General features: G+C 43.1%; 1 pseudogene; it reads right to left on the minus strand.

Moving 5' to 3' along the window:
• Positions 1 to 1,067: 1,067 nt before the first annotated feature.
• LOC125267642 lies at positions 1,068 to 11,849 on the minus strand (annotated as a pseudogene).
• Positions 11,850 to 13,097: the final 1,248 nt, after the last annotated feature.

Genomic DNA, 13,097 nt, shown 5'->3' on the forward strand with positions numbered 1-13,097 from the left:
GGTCAGAATGTCTGTTTTCGTTTTGATCTGTGATCCCGCCCACTGCCAATTTACCCAATAGTATTTCGACACCCCAGGTTGCCAGTTGGTGGAAAACACAGCATATTTTGTCAGAAATTAACTGGGTCATTGATCACAGTTAAGTCCTCAATCTGGCAACCCGTGTGAGCGTGGAGTCTGAGGAGGAGCAGGGAAACAACTCTCTCCAATATTTTGACTTTGGATTGCAGTAACTAATTCAGCAGCTAGCAGTCAATATAACATACTTTAAAGACCCCCTGTGGTGAAAATTAAGTTTTTAATGTTGTTTATATGTCTATGTAGTGTTTTTAATATGCTTTAAGACAAACCATGTGCAAATTCATAAGTCAGCACCATTGCTGAGTATTTTATGTTTAAAACTGCAGTAAACGAAAGTACGCCAAAGTAAAGCGACAGCTGACTTGAAGTAAAGTTAATAAAGTTCATGTTTTTGTCCTTCGAAATACTTTAATACTATAAAACATAGCTAAAACAATATTGCTCTGAGCGTGTGACCGTGATTCATGTGCATATTCAGTCAGTGTGGAATCACATGTCAAGTTCTGAGAGAGCTATTCAGTCCATTATAATTCTGATTTTGCCGCCTCTGGAACGAATCAAACCATAGATATTAGCCTACCTGATGAGTTCAAGTAAATACGCTGGAAATCTGCACTCATTCAAGGATGCATTTAGCTGTTAAACTGAATATACAAAGCGAAGCAAGCTTTTTTCTTAAATATCCACAAGTCACTATAGCAACACCAGACTCTCAGAGCTGCCGCGCGAGTGGAGGCGGGGCTAATTTGCATATTCATTGATCCGTGTATATTAAATGAGGCAAAGGTGTATCGCTATTTTAAGGCATGAAGATTTTTTTTTCACTTGAATTTTTAAAAAAATATGTCATTTTGGTGATCAAAGATGAGTTTTAAGGGATAAAATAATTGATTACAGGGGGACTTTAAGTACATTTGCAATATACACAAAATGCACACTGGCTGTCACACAAGTGTGCCGAATCTCTGTCCAGAAGTATTGAGGGCAATGCAACTATACATTCACACTTTCTTATTCTTTTGTGCTTTGCCATCAGGACGAGAATTTCTGAAACATTTACGGAAAAAGAAACTGCATGTTTTAATAAAGAGGAATGTGATCAGAGCAACAACTGAGAGTAAGAAGGCCACTACGTCCAGGCAGTGGTACTGATACCAGCTCAGGTCATGTGCCTGAACTCGTAGATGTTTAGCTCCTTTATTCCGCATCACAAACTCGATCCAGAAAACTGCCTGGTCCAGAGGCTTCATTGGCTGATCATGGTGGATTCTGGACAGTCTCATGATGCTTTCTTTGTACCTGATTAGAGAAGAAAAAGAAGCGCTGATTAACACATGACAAGCTCTACAGAAGTGCAACTGAAAAACACCATTTTAGGGTTGTTTCTAAACTACTGAAAATAACTGGTCGAGGCCTTTGGTAATGGATTATTTCAAATTTATGAAAGACTTAACTAACGAGGGATTATTTAAGACAGTCTTGAGAGCGTCCGCCAGGTCTTTGGACTCCATTGTGTTGATATCAAGAACAACAGCAGCTCCTTTGGTTTTCATGTGCATCATGTTATCAGGCTGATCAGCAAACAGTGGCAAACCCACCATTGGGACACCATGATAAATAGCCTCATACAGTCCATTTGTCCCGCCATGGGTAATGAAGGCCTTTGTTTTTGGATGTCCTGTCAGATAAAATGAAGTTAGTATTTGACACTAATTATTGTTCTTTGTGTGTAACGAGCACACATGACAACACTTTCCTTACCGAGCAAATCATTCTGTGGGATCCAGTCGTAGAGTTTAGTATTAGGGGCGAGGGTTTCTGGTGTTTTTCCACTGTAACGCCAAACAACCTGTGGAGACAGTACTGAGCATATGAACACCTGAGTAACAGAAAAGTTGGGTTCTGTAAACTTTTTATTTGTTTTTCCTACTGAGAAATGTATTTTTACTGATAATGTATACTAGTAAACCTTTAAGACACATCTACAGATCTCTGAGGTTGTCAATAGTACACAATTACATTCTGTGATGAACAGATTAAATTAGGCTCTTAATCACATATAAACACTGATCAACACACATACATCAAATATGGTAAACAGACGCTTAAATGTGCTTGCTTGATATGCAAGAACCATTGAGGTTTGTTCTCACGTGTCTTGCACGTACAGCTGAGCTCCAATTTACCATATTTGATATGCTCAAAAAAAGTTGCACACCTTTTGTGGGATCTGACCAAGAGCAGAAGCAATAGTGTTTGCTCTTTCCATTGTCAGATTCTTGATTATGGAACCCAATGAGAAAACAACAATGCCATGATCTCCTGAGCTCTGAACAAACTTATCCAGTTCCTAAAAGACACAAATGAGCACATGCTGTCACACAAAAACAGAAAACAAGATACGTTCTAACTGCCCCATATAAGGTTTGAAAGGATTGTAAACATTTAATTACATTATATTCTTCCACATCTGTTATATTTAATGCACTGCAAAGAATATTTGAAAAGCTTGGAACCACATTCTTTTGGTGTCATCAGTAAATAATTAATCTCACAGAATGAGCAGATCTGTTGTTTGGCTCAAAAAGTATTATTGTGCTGAGTTACAAAAGTAATGTAAAAATTGAAAAATCTAATTTTTGCCCAGATACGTGTTTTCTCCCTTTATCCAGCTTTTAATTAGTGACCTAAACAACTTATTTTCCATCAGAAATGTCATGTCAAAGTGTGCCACATGCAGTTTACAAAATGAGATAATACTGCAAATCCTTAATCCTCAACAGAGCCAAATCCCTCTCTATACACACATCCACTGATATAAAGTTACTTGATCTATTTGAGACCGGAATTCCTTATTTTTCACAAATGTAAAGGCATCAAAATATTTCAGAAGAGCAGATATTTCAAAATAATATATGACAAAGTCATTACCTTTGACAGAGGTTTGGCAGGTTTGCAGTGTAGTCCTCCAACAAATTTAAAGTTAGGCAGGAGTGGGTGTGGATACTCAAAATCCCAGTAAGTTCTAATCAACCAGATGTCAGCTTTTCCCATGGTCTCACACATTGTTGTAGGTTTGCCTGTGACATAAGGAGAGATATAGTATGCTGATGCACAGTAGATCAAGTCACAAAGTATCAGAAACAGTACACCTGTCCTTCATTAATTAACTCTTTAGCTCCTTTGTTTGCCCTATATATTTAAGTCCTCAGTTTCAGTCTGTTCCTTGTCTTGTATTGTTTATGTTTAGATTACAAGGTTGTGTTTCTCCATGTTATTCTCCTGTTTCTTGTGTTGGAAGTTATAATTAAAAATGAAAGCTGCAAGCAGCGATGAAAGGGCCCTCGCACCCGGGCTCACCACCACCCGTTGGCCTTAGGAAAACAGTGAACAGTGGGCGACATGCCCATTTAACGTGTTTCTATCATGTTTGGTACTTCGTGGCATAATGAAATATGAATCTGGTAGTGAATTACAGTGTAAAGCATGCCATTTCCTGTTGCCAGCAGGTGGCGCTATTGCTAACTGAATATTGTCATATAGATATCTTTAGGCCAGGACTCTTATCACACATGTGAAGTTTGGAGCAGATCAGACATAGTATGCCTCAGTTACAACAGCTTCCTCTTTCATGGCGAAACATCAGACTTTGTCAGGCCGCCACAGACACGCCCTTCAGCGAAAACTCAAGATCTCTGATATTTATCATTGTTAAAGTCTTAAGATTAGACTGATAATTTGATGTTGATCTAGTCAAATCTCTATGAGGAGTTAATCACAGTGTAATACTGTCACGAAATGCACAGAGACAAACAGGTAAGATCCATTAGCAGGGGTTGTTTAATAAGGGTAATCCAACAATCGTGAGTCCAAAAACAGGCAAAAGGTCAAAAATCCAGAAAAGCCATCCGTACAAAACAAGAACAAGAAAAACAAGAGAACACACAACGAAACCGGGAACCATACATTAAAACACCATAACAAAGGCAGAGACAAACCAGGTATAAATAGACAGACACTAATGAACAAACACAAAACAGCTGGGTGCAATGACGTGGGATAATCAGTCCGGGAAGTGTGTTATGGGTAATGTAGTTCATGGGGTGAAAACAAGAGTCCAGGATGGAGTGCCCTCTAGTGGCTGATTAGGGCACTCTCACTAGTGATCGTGACATTACCCCCCCTCAAAGGAGCGGCTACCAGACGCTCCACCAGACAAAAAAAAACAAAAACACAAAAACCCAGGAGGGAGGAGGACAGGAGGAGGATCAGGGGGAGGGATGGCGGGCCAGATCCAGGGTCCCCAACTGAAGGCCAGGGCGGTGCTGGAGGAACTGACCAGGCGGGCGCCAGCAGGCCTGGAGTCCTGGCTGAACGCCAGGGCGGCACTGGAGGAACTGACCAGGTGGGCACTGGCAGACCTGGATTCCTGGCTGAGTGCCAGGGCGGTGCTGGAGGAACAGACCAGGCGGGTCTCAACGGTTCAGGCGACCTGGGCAGAGGCGGCCAGGCAGAAGGCTTGGACGGTGGCGGCAGGGCAGAAGGCTTGGACGGCGGCAGCAGGGCAGACGGCCTGGGTGATGGCAGCAGGGCAGACAGCTTGGGCGGCGGGGGCAGGGCCGACCAAGGGTGCTCTGTGGCCGTATCAAGGAGAGCGGGCAGCTCGGTGACGGCCTCCGTGGCCGTATCAGGAAGAGAGGGCAGCTCGGTGACGGCCTCTGTGGCAGTATCAGGGAGAGCGGGCAGCTCGGTGACGGCCTCCGTGGCCGTATCAGGGAGAGCGGGCTGCTCTGGGACAGCAGCGGGCTCGGGCTGCCCTGGGACGGCAGTGGGCACGGGCTGCCCTGGGACGGCCGTGGGCACGGGCTGCTCTGGGACGGCAGCGGGCACGGGCTGCTCTGGCGGCGGCGGCGGCAGGGCAAGGCGCTTCGTTGGCGCCGGCAGGGCAAGGCGCTTCGTTGGCGCCGGCAGGGCAAGGAGTTTGGGAAAACAACAAACAACCTCTAGAGTGGTCTCCAGGCCTTGAAGGACGGAGGAAGCCCTTCTCCTCCTTCTCCTCCGCTTATGAGGGTGAGGCGGTGGCTCTGTGCCTACTTCATCTGTAGGCACCAAAGTGGACTCACTGGCTGGAGCAGACTCTGGAGTGGACTCACTGGCTGGAGCAGACTCACTGACTGGAGCGGGCTCTGGAGCGGACTCACTGACTGGAGCGGACTCTGGAGCGGACTCACTGGCTGGGGCAAATTTTCTAGGCGATCCAACTGCTCCTTTATAGTAGCCGGGGGAGTGATCTGGATTCCCATCCTGCTGGATCCTTTACGTGATGGTGTTTTCTGTCACGAAATGCACAGAGACAAACAGGTAAGATCCATTTGCAGGGGTTGTTTAATAAGGATAATCCAACAATCGTGAGTCCAAAAACAGGCAAAAGGTCAAAAATCCAGAAAAGCCATCCGTACAAAACAAGAACAAGAAAAACAAGAGAACACACAACGAAACCGGGAACCATACATTAAAACACCATAACAAAGGCAGAGACAAACCAGGTATAAATAGACAGACACTAATGAACAAACACAAAACAGCTGGGTGCAATGACGTGGGATAATCAGTCCGGGAAGTGTGTTATGGGTAATGTAGTTCATGGGGTGAAAACAAGAGTCCAGGATGGAGTGCCCTCTAGTGGCTGATTAGGGCACTCTCACTAGTGATTGTGACAAATACATGTAATTTCCTGTTGCCTGCAGGTGGCGCTATGACTGTAACTGAATATTGTTATGAAGATGTCTTCAGGCCAGGACTCTAATAAAACATGTGAAGTTTGGGGCAGATCGGACATTATTTGTCTGAGTTACAACAACTTCCTGTTTCAGGGACGAAACATCGAAATTTGTCAGGCTGCCACGGACACGCCCTTCAGTGAAAACTCTAGATCTTTGCAATATAACGTCTAAAAGTCCTTTAGATTAGACTGACCAAATATGACATTGATCTGATTAAATCTCTAGGAAGAGTTTGTTAAAGTGCAGCGTCTGGAAATGGCTGAAGATCAGAGGACATTAACAACCCTCATCCAGTCCCATCCAGAAAACATTTGGGTGCTCCAGATCATCCCGAGCCTGCAACCAAACCCTCCATATCCCTGAACATTGGGACAATTTCATCCACTCCAGAGTCCACTTCAGCCCCAGATTCTGCTCCAGCATTCAGCCCAGTGCCCGCTCCTAAAACAACAATTCCTGAGTCCGTGCCAACCCATGAGTCCGCTCCAGAGTGTCAGCCGAGTCCTGAAACTGCTAAATCTTCTGAGAAGATTTCGAGAATCTTCAGAAGAAGACTATCCTCTTTGGCACTGGCCCCTAACCAGAGTCCAGCTATGGCTCCAGCCCCTGAGTTCAGTCCAGTCCGTTCCAGTATGTTCTCCAGAGTCCACTCTTGTATGTTCTCCAAAGTCCGCTCCAGTATGTTCTCCAGAGTCAGCTCCAGAATGTTCCCAAGAGGCAGCTCCAGAATGCTCTCCAGTGTCTGCTTCAGCCCCAGAGCTCAGCCCAGGAAGCATTGCACTGTCTATAATGGCTCTGGCAGTGTGTGTGTCTGGGCCATAGATTCATCCCCTGAGTCCGCTTCAGTGTCCGCTCCAGCCCCTGAGTCCAGCCCCGGAGTCTGCTCCAGTGTCTGTTCCAGCTCCTGAGTCCGCTCCAGTGTTGGCTCCAGCCCCTGAGTCCAGCCCCGGAGTCTGCTCCTGTGTCGGCTCCAGCCCCTGAGTCCACTCCAGTGTTGGCTCCAGCCCCTGAGTCCAGTCCCGGAGTCTGCTCCTGTGTCGGCTCCAGCCCCTGAGTCTGCTCCAGTGTCTGTTCCAGCCCCTGAGTCCACTCCAGTGTTGGCTCCAGCCCCTGAGTCCACTCCAGTGTTGGCTCCAGCCCCTGAGTCTGCTCCAGTGTCTGTTCCAGCTCCTGAATCTGCTCCAGTGTCTGTTCCAGCTCCTGAGTCCACTCCAGTGTTGGCTCCAGCCCCTGAGTCCAGTCCCGGAGTCTGCTCCTGTGTCGGCTCCAGTCCCTGAGTCTGCTCCAGTGTCTGTTCCAGCCCCTAAGTCCACTCCAGTTTTGGCTCCAGCCCCTGAGTCCACTCCAGTGTTGGCTCCAGCCCCTGAGTCTGCTCCAGTGTCTGTTCCAGCTCCTGAATCTGCTCCAGTGTCTGTTCCAGCTCCTGAGTCCGCTCCAGTGTCGGCTCCAGCCCCTGAGTCTGCTCCAGTGTCAGCTCCAGCCCCTGAGTCCACTCCAGTGTTGGCTCCAGCCCCTGAGTCTGCTCCAGTGTCTGTTCCAGCCCCTGAGTCCAGTCCCGGAGTCTGCTCCTGTGTCGGCTCCAGCCCCTGAGTCTGCTCCAGTGTCTGTTCCAGCCCCTGAGTCCACTCCAGTGTTGGCTCCAGCCCCTGAGTCCACTCCAGTGTTGGCTCCAGCCCCTGAGTCTGCTCCAGTGTCTGTTCCAGCTCCTGAATCTGCCCCAGTGTCTGTTCCAGCTCCTGAGTCTGCTCTAGTGTCTGTTCCATCCCCTGAGTCTGCTCCAGTGTTGGCTCCAGCTCCTGAGTCCGCTCCAGTTTCTGTTTCAGCCCCTGAGTCTGCTCCAGTGTTTGTTCCAGCCCAAGTCCGCTCCAGTGTCAGCTCCAGCCCCTGAGTCCGCTCAAGTGTCTGTTCCAGCCCCTGAGTCTATTCCAGTGTTAGCACAGTCCAGATTCCACTCCAGCCTATGAGCCAGCCCCAATGTCCGCTCTAGTTCACAACTCCATAGCTCCTCCCAAGAACATGTTTTTGTTATATACGTCCCCAACCTTAGTGGCCAAAACAAGCTCCCATAGCAAGGCCACAGAGACCGATCCTTCCTGGCTCCCTGCACTGCCGGCATCACCCTGCTCACCTGCCCTATTATGGCCAATCACAAAAGTTGATTAAGCAACCAACTGTAGAATACGCCACTGCATTTATTACATACTTTTTAATTGCATTATGTTTTTGTGTTGAATTCATATAGCATTCATAGGCTAAAGATGGAAATCCCTTTCATTTCCCTAAAAAACAATTTGAACTGGAGTGCATGATCATTGATTCATTTGTCCTATCTGCTCTCCCTCATTACCCTCCTAATTTCCTCTACTATTTTTCTACTTGGGTTTGCAGTCCTGTGCAAGTTCATCATCAGTTGGTGGTTGTTTTCCCCACATGGGATAGGTTTTTTTATTTTTTATTTTTTTTACTTTTTGATTGAATAAAAGCCCATTTTGACCTTTGAGTCATGCTCTGTCGTGTTCTCTTTCTGCCAGCAGACTCCTCTGTTCGGCTTTTCCTTGGAGTTCCGAGATTTCGCATGCTCCACGTCAACCTTTCTCAAGTATAGAGCTGTGTACGAAATCGCCCCCTATACCCTTAAATAGGGACCTATTTGATGGGACAGCCATTTGTAGTGGTGTCTGAAACTATAGTTGAGGTTATCCTATAATAAATGAAGTACACTCAGTGGCTAAAGAATACCCATAATGCACTGTGAGGGTTGTGCCGAATTAATTCCCGCATCTGACCAGAAGATGGTGCCTGCAGCTGAATCATCCATAACTTTTCCGAACCGGACATTCCAATGTGGGTACAGCATAATATCATACAAGTATAAATTCCTTTTTAATTGATTATTAAATTGTTTAATTAAGGTTTATACATAGTTTCAATGACAGAGTTCAGAACAAATCTTTTCATTACTACTGGAGCTGCCAGTTTGCACTGAATTCACTCGTTTTCATTCACTCCCTCAAGTGGACTATATTAGTGGAGTAATGTAGGGAATAGTGAATGAGGTTATAGTGGGTGTCTCAGAGCTCTCGTCTCTGCAGGAGAGTAATGGGAGTCACCAGATCAGCAGGCGAGGCCGTAACGAGCGTGTTATCTGAACTGTTCACGTGACAGTGACGGTTGTGTTTAGATAAGGGCATCATTTTCACTGCATGATTTAGAAACACCCACAAATTTAAGAATGCCCACTTTTGTTCTGCAGAGACCTCAAACTCACCTTTCTCACTCATTGTGACAACTAATCTATGACAATAAACCTAAACCAACTTTACTCTATTTATGGATATGACGAGACTCACAGGGGTGAGTGACGTATGCAACTTCCCTCGAAAACCATCCCAAAAAGCTCTAAACTATAAACACTTATAATAGACTTACCATAGTGAATCGGGGGAGGACAAAAACATGTTTTGGAAGGATTGATGATGTATTGACTTTTTGTTAAAATTTTGTTAATTTTAAACAAAAAAAGTTACATAGTGTACCTTTAAAATCTGTACCTAGTGTGCCTTTGTTTTTAGAAAATGTAAGTGCAATTCTCAGATGTCCTTTTATACCAGGGGCTTTCAACCTTGACAGAGGTTTATTATAGTTTATTATAACCTAGTTCTAGTTAATTTACAATAGCTTAACTGTCCAGTAAGTGGTTAAAGATTACCAGCCAAAAACAAGCTCACTATTGCTATCATTTCTAAGTAATAACTAATTAATTCAATGAGGAATATCAAAAATGAGAAATATAGCTGCAAACAGCAATTATAAGGTTAGTTAGTATGTTATTGGTCATTAGCTAACAATGACCAATACATTTGTTACAATATTTAATAAACTTTGTTAATAAAAAATACAACTGTTAGTGTTAGCTGAAGTCTATTAAATAATATTAACAAAGACGCATTAGTAAATTTATTATTGATTGATTACAGACATCAGAAGAGAAACACTCCGCACAGCAGCGTTAACCTGTTTTCTGTAATGTAATGCCAATGTAATATAAATATAGTGTTGTTTTTTTTAAAGAAAATATAACTTTGCTAGTTTTACGATGTTAATAATAAATGCCTCATCAGTCTGAGAGAATTTCGCACATCCCAGTTGTTGCATCCATACAGTCTGCAGCTGAACTGTTTTGGCCAAATTCTGAATAATCAACAAGTCCCATCAGAGGGATGGACTTAAAGGGATAGTTCACCCAAAAATGGAAATTCTGCCATCATTTACTCACTCTTAAGTTGTTCCAAACCTGTATGAGTTTTTTTCTTGAGCTGAACACAAATGAAGATATTTTGAAGAATGTCGGTAACCAAACAGTTGATGGACCCTGTTGACATCCACAGTATTTTTTTCCCCATAGGCCAACTATGGAAGTCACTGGGGTCCATGAACTATTTGTTTACCCAAAATCTTCAAAATATCTTCTTTTGTTATCAGCTAGGGTGACCAGATGTCCAGAAAAATTCGGGACAGTCCCGAAATCTAAACTGTTGTCCCGAATCTGGCCCTAATTGTCCCGAAAATTATACTAAAGCAAAATCTTGAGTAGTTATTGTCTGATAAATTTTAAAAACTGTCTGGGAGGTTGAGTCGTCCTGCAACCAGGACAGTGATGCACGCGTAAAGGAGTGATTGATTGTTCGCGGCACTGTGTACAAAAAATACTTCACTACACAATTATTTAGTTATTTTCGTTTAAGCTTATTAGCGTTAGGCTATACAGAAAGGTCTGATTTACGTACTGTTACTTACAACAGTCATTGTTTTTTTTGTTTTTTTTCTTTTCACAATGACATTTGAGTCATACTCATACAACGAGGGAGAATAAATGATGACAGAATGTTCATTTTTTTGGTGAACTATCCCTTTAAGGGATATATATATATATATATATATATATATAAACTTATATTCGCGAGGGGTCACCGTGATTTTGCCAAGTAAGACTTTGGTTGATTGGAATGTTGTTCCAGGATCAACAATCAGATTTGAGGGTCAAGTTTACCATTTATGTCAAGTTTAGGCTTGCAACCAGGGTTAGGTGCTTCCACATCAATGTTATTCACCTATCTTTCCCCTCTGATTTTAGGGATAAGTTATGGGTAGGATTAGGTTTAGAGGTAGGAATAGGGTTAAAACTAAATTTTCAGACTGGAATGTCTTACTTGGCAAAATCAAGGTGACCATTCGCGAGGACCTTACCTAACACTTCACTGTAGAAATTATCCACAATTTTTCGAGACCATCCGAAACGCGAAGGAATAAACAACATACATAATCATATTTTTCACTCTCTCCATGAAGCTCATGTGATCCGTCATCACCGTCGGAGGAACCGGCATATAAGAGGGCGGCGTGGGCACCTGTCCACACATCCTCTCCATGGAGAACCCCAGAGAAAACCGCAGAGAGAGGACGAACGGTAGCTCCAGAATCTCTGCCAACAGGTCACTGCACACCATCATGGGATCATAGAGGAGCACATCAAACTTCAAGATCCCTCAAGCGAGCTATCAGCGCGTCATTACGCAGCATGGTGCCGCACACGGTGCGGTGTATTTTGTTAATTATCCCCGTCAGCTCCATCATGTGGAGACCAATTGTGAACCTGCTTGGTGTGGGGTGCTGCATCCAGATGTTGAGCATCTGTTCGGTCATGCTGTGCACCTCATGCACCTTCAGAGGCACATCAAACACCAGGAACTCAAACCTCTCCTGCGCTGTGAAGTCCACGGTCGGCGAGGCTGAGCTCACCAGAAGTGTCACGCTGTGATTGCGGTTCAGCAGTTCTTCCACGATGTTGCGCATGTTGAGCCAGTGGCTGTACTCTCCCGGCAGCACGAGCACGTTTCCACCGTGCGTAAAGCTCGTGCCAGTCAAGAAGAAGAATATGAGAAGCGTGCATGATTTTCCCAAGAACTGCATGGCAGAAGCACTCGTGAAGACGCGGCAGACAAACACTCTTCTCTCTTTGCACTGAGATAAATAAGATAGGCGTGTGTCCAGGGAAGAAGTTTGGTATAAAGTCACGTCACGAGTAAAGAGTCAGGAAACACTCCCAGATTTACATAAACTATCATCCTCTTGTGAAAAGAAGGTTGCTTGATTGTAATGAATGTGCACTTCAAACTTGTACTTTTTTGTTTTAAAACTCTTTTGTCATGCTTTAAAGAAGTAGCCTACATTTATTTTGAGTGTCGACTGACACACTAAAGCACATGTAAAGTAGCCTAATTGATTATAATTTTAACAGAAGTGTGTTATTGAATATTACATTTAAAGTTAATATATTTTAAATGTACTGAATTGCAACTTCATCATTACAATAAAATGTGTAAATACAAATAAATTTCAATACATGACATACAAGATTCAATAGAAATGAGTTATATAAAGTATATTTAAGTTTACATAAATGCTAATCATATCTCAACAATAACAATAGAAGTGATTATGAAATCACATAAAGATGTACTTAAGTCATACTTAAGTGTGTTAAAAATCACTCTAAAGTTCAGCTAACTGCATTTTATTATAAGTTTAAACTCTAATACAGTAACATGCCGTTGTCAAAAATCATTTAGTTTGCACTGAAGTATATTTCCATTATAATTAGTCATTTTTAAAAGTATGCTAAGGTGTACATTTTCCATAAATGTTATTAAATTAATAAACAAAATAACCATAAATAATAAAACAGGGGGAAAATAATAAAGGTATATAACCTGGTGGTATAGCAGTTTGAGGATAGCGCCACCTGCTGGTCATGAAAAAGAAAGCTCATTTTGCTTATAACGTTTGCACAAATATGTCACATATCTGTTCATTATTAGATACAAGTTTGGAACATTGTAACTATATCAATAACTATGTGAATATGTTATATAAATCTTATATTACTGTCTTTTCCCCCCACACATTTGTCAATTGCCCCGTTGACATAAATTGCCTCAATGACATAAACTGAGATCACATGACAACTCAGATATGAAATTAACATTGCATTTTTATATTTATGCAACAAGAAATATATGAAATAGCACTTGTCTCATACAGTATCAGAAAAATAAGTGTTCATTTTGTGTTAATCATTTAAAAAAATGACATTTTCAGAAATTGTGCATCTTGATGACTCCTGGTGAAAGTAATGCTCTTGATAACTTTCAAAGGCTCAAAAAGAAAGATAGT

Source organism: Megalobrama amblycephala, linkage group LG4 (assembly GCF_018812025.1).
Source record: "Megalobrama amblycephala isolate DHTTF-2021 linkage group LG4, ASM1881202v1, whole genome shotgun sequence".
Classification (NCBI taxonomy): Eukaryota; Metazoa; Chordata; class Actinopteri; order Cypriniformes; family Xenocyprididae; genus Megalobrama; species Megalobrama amblycephala.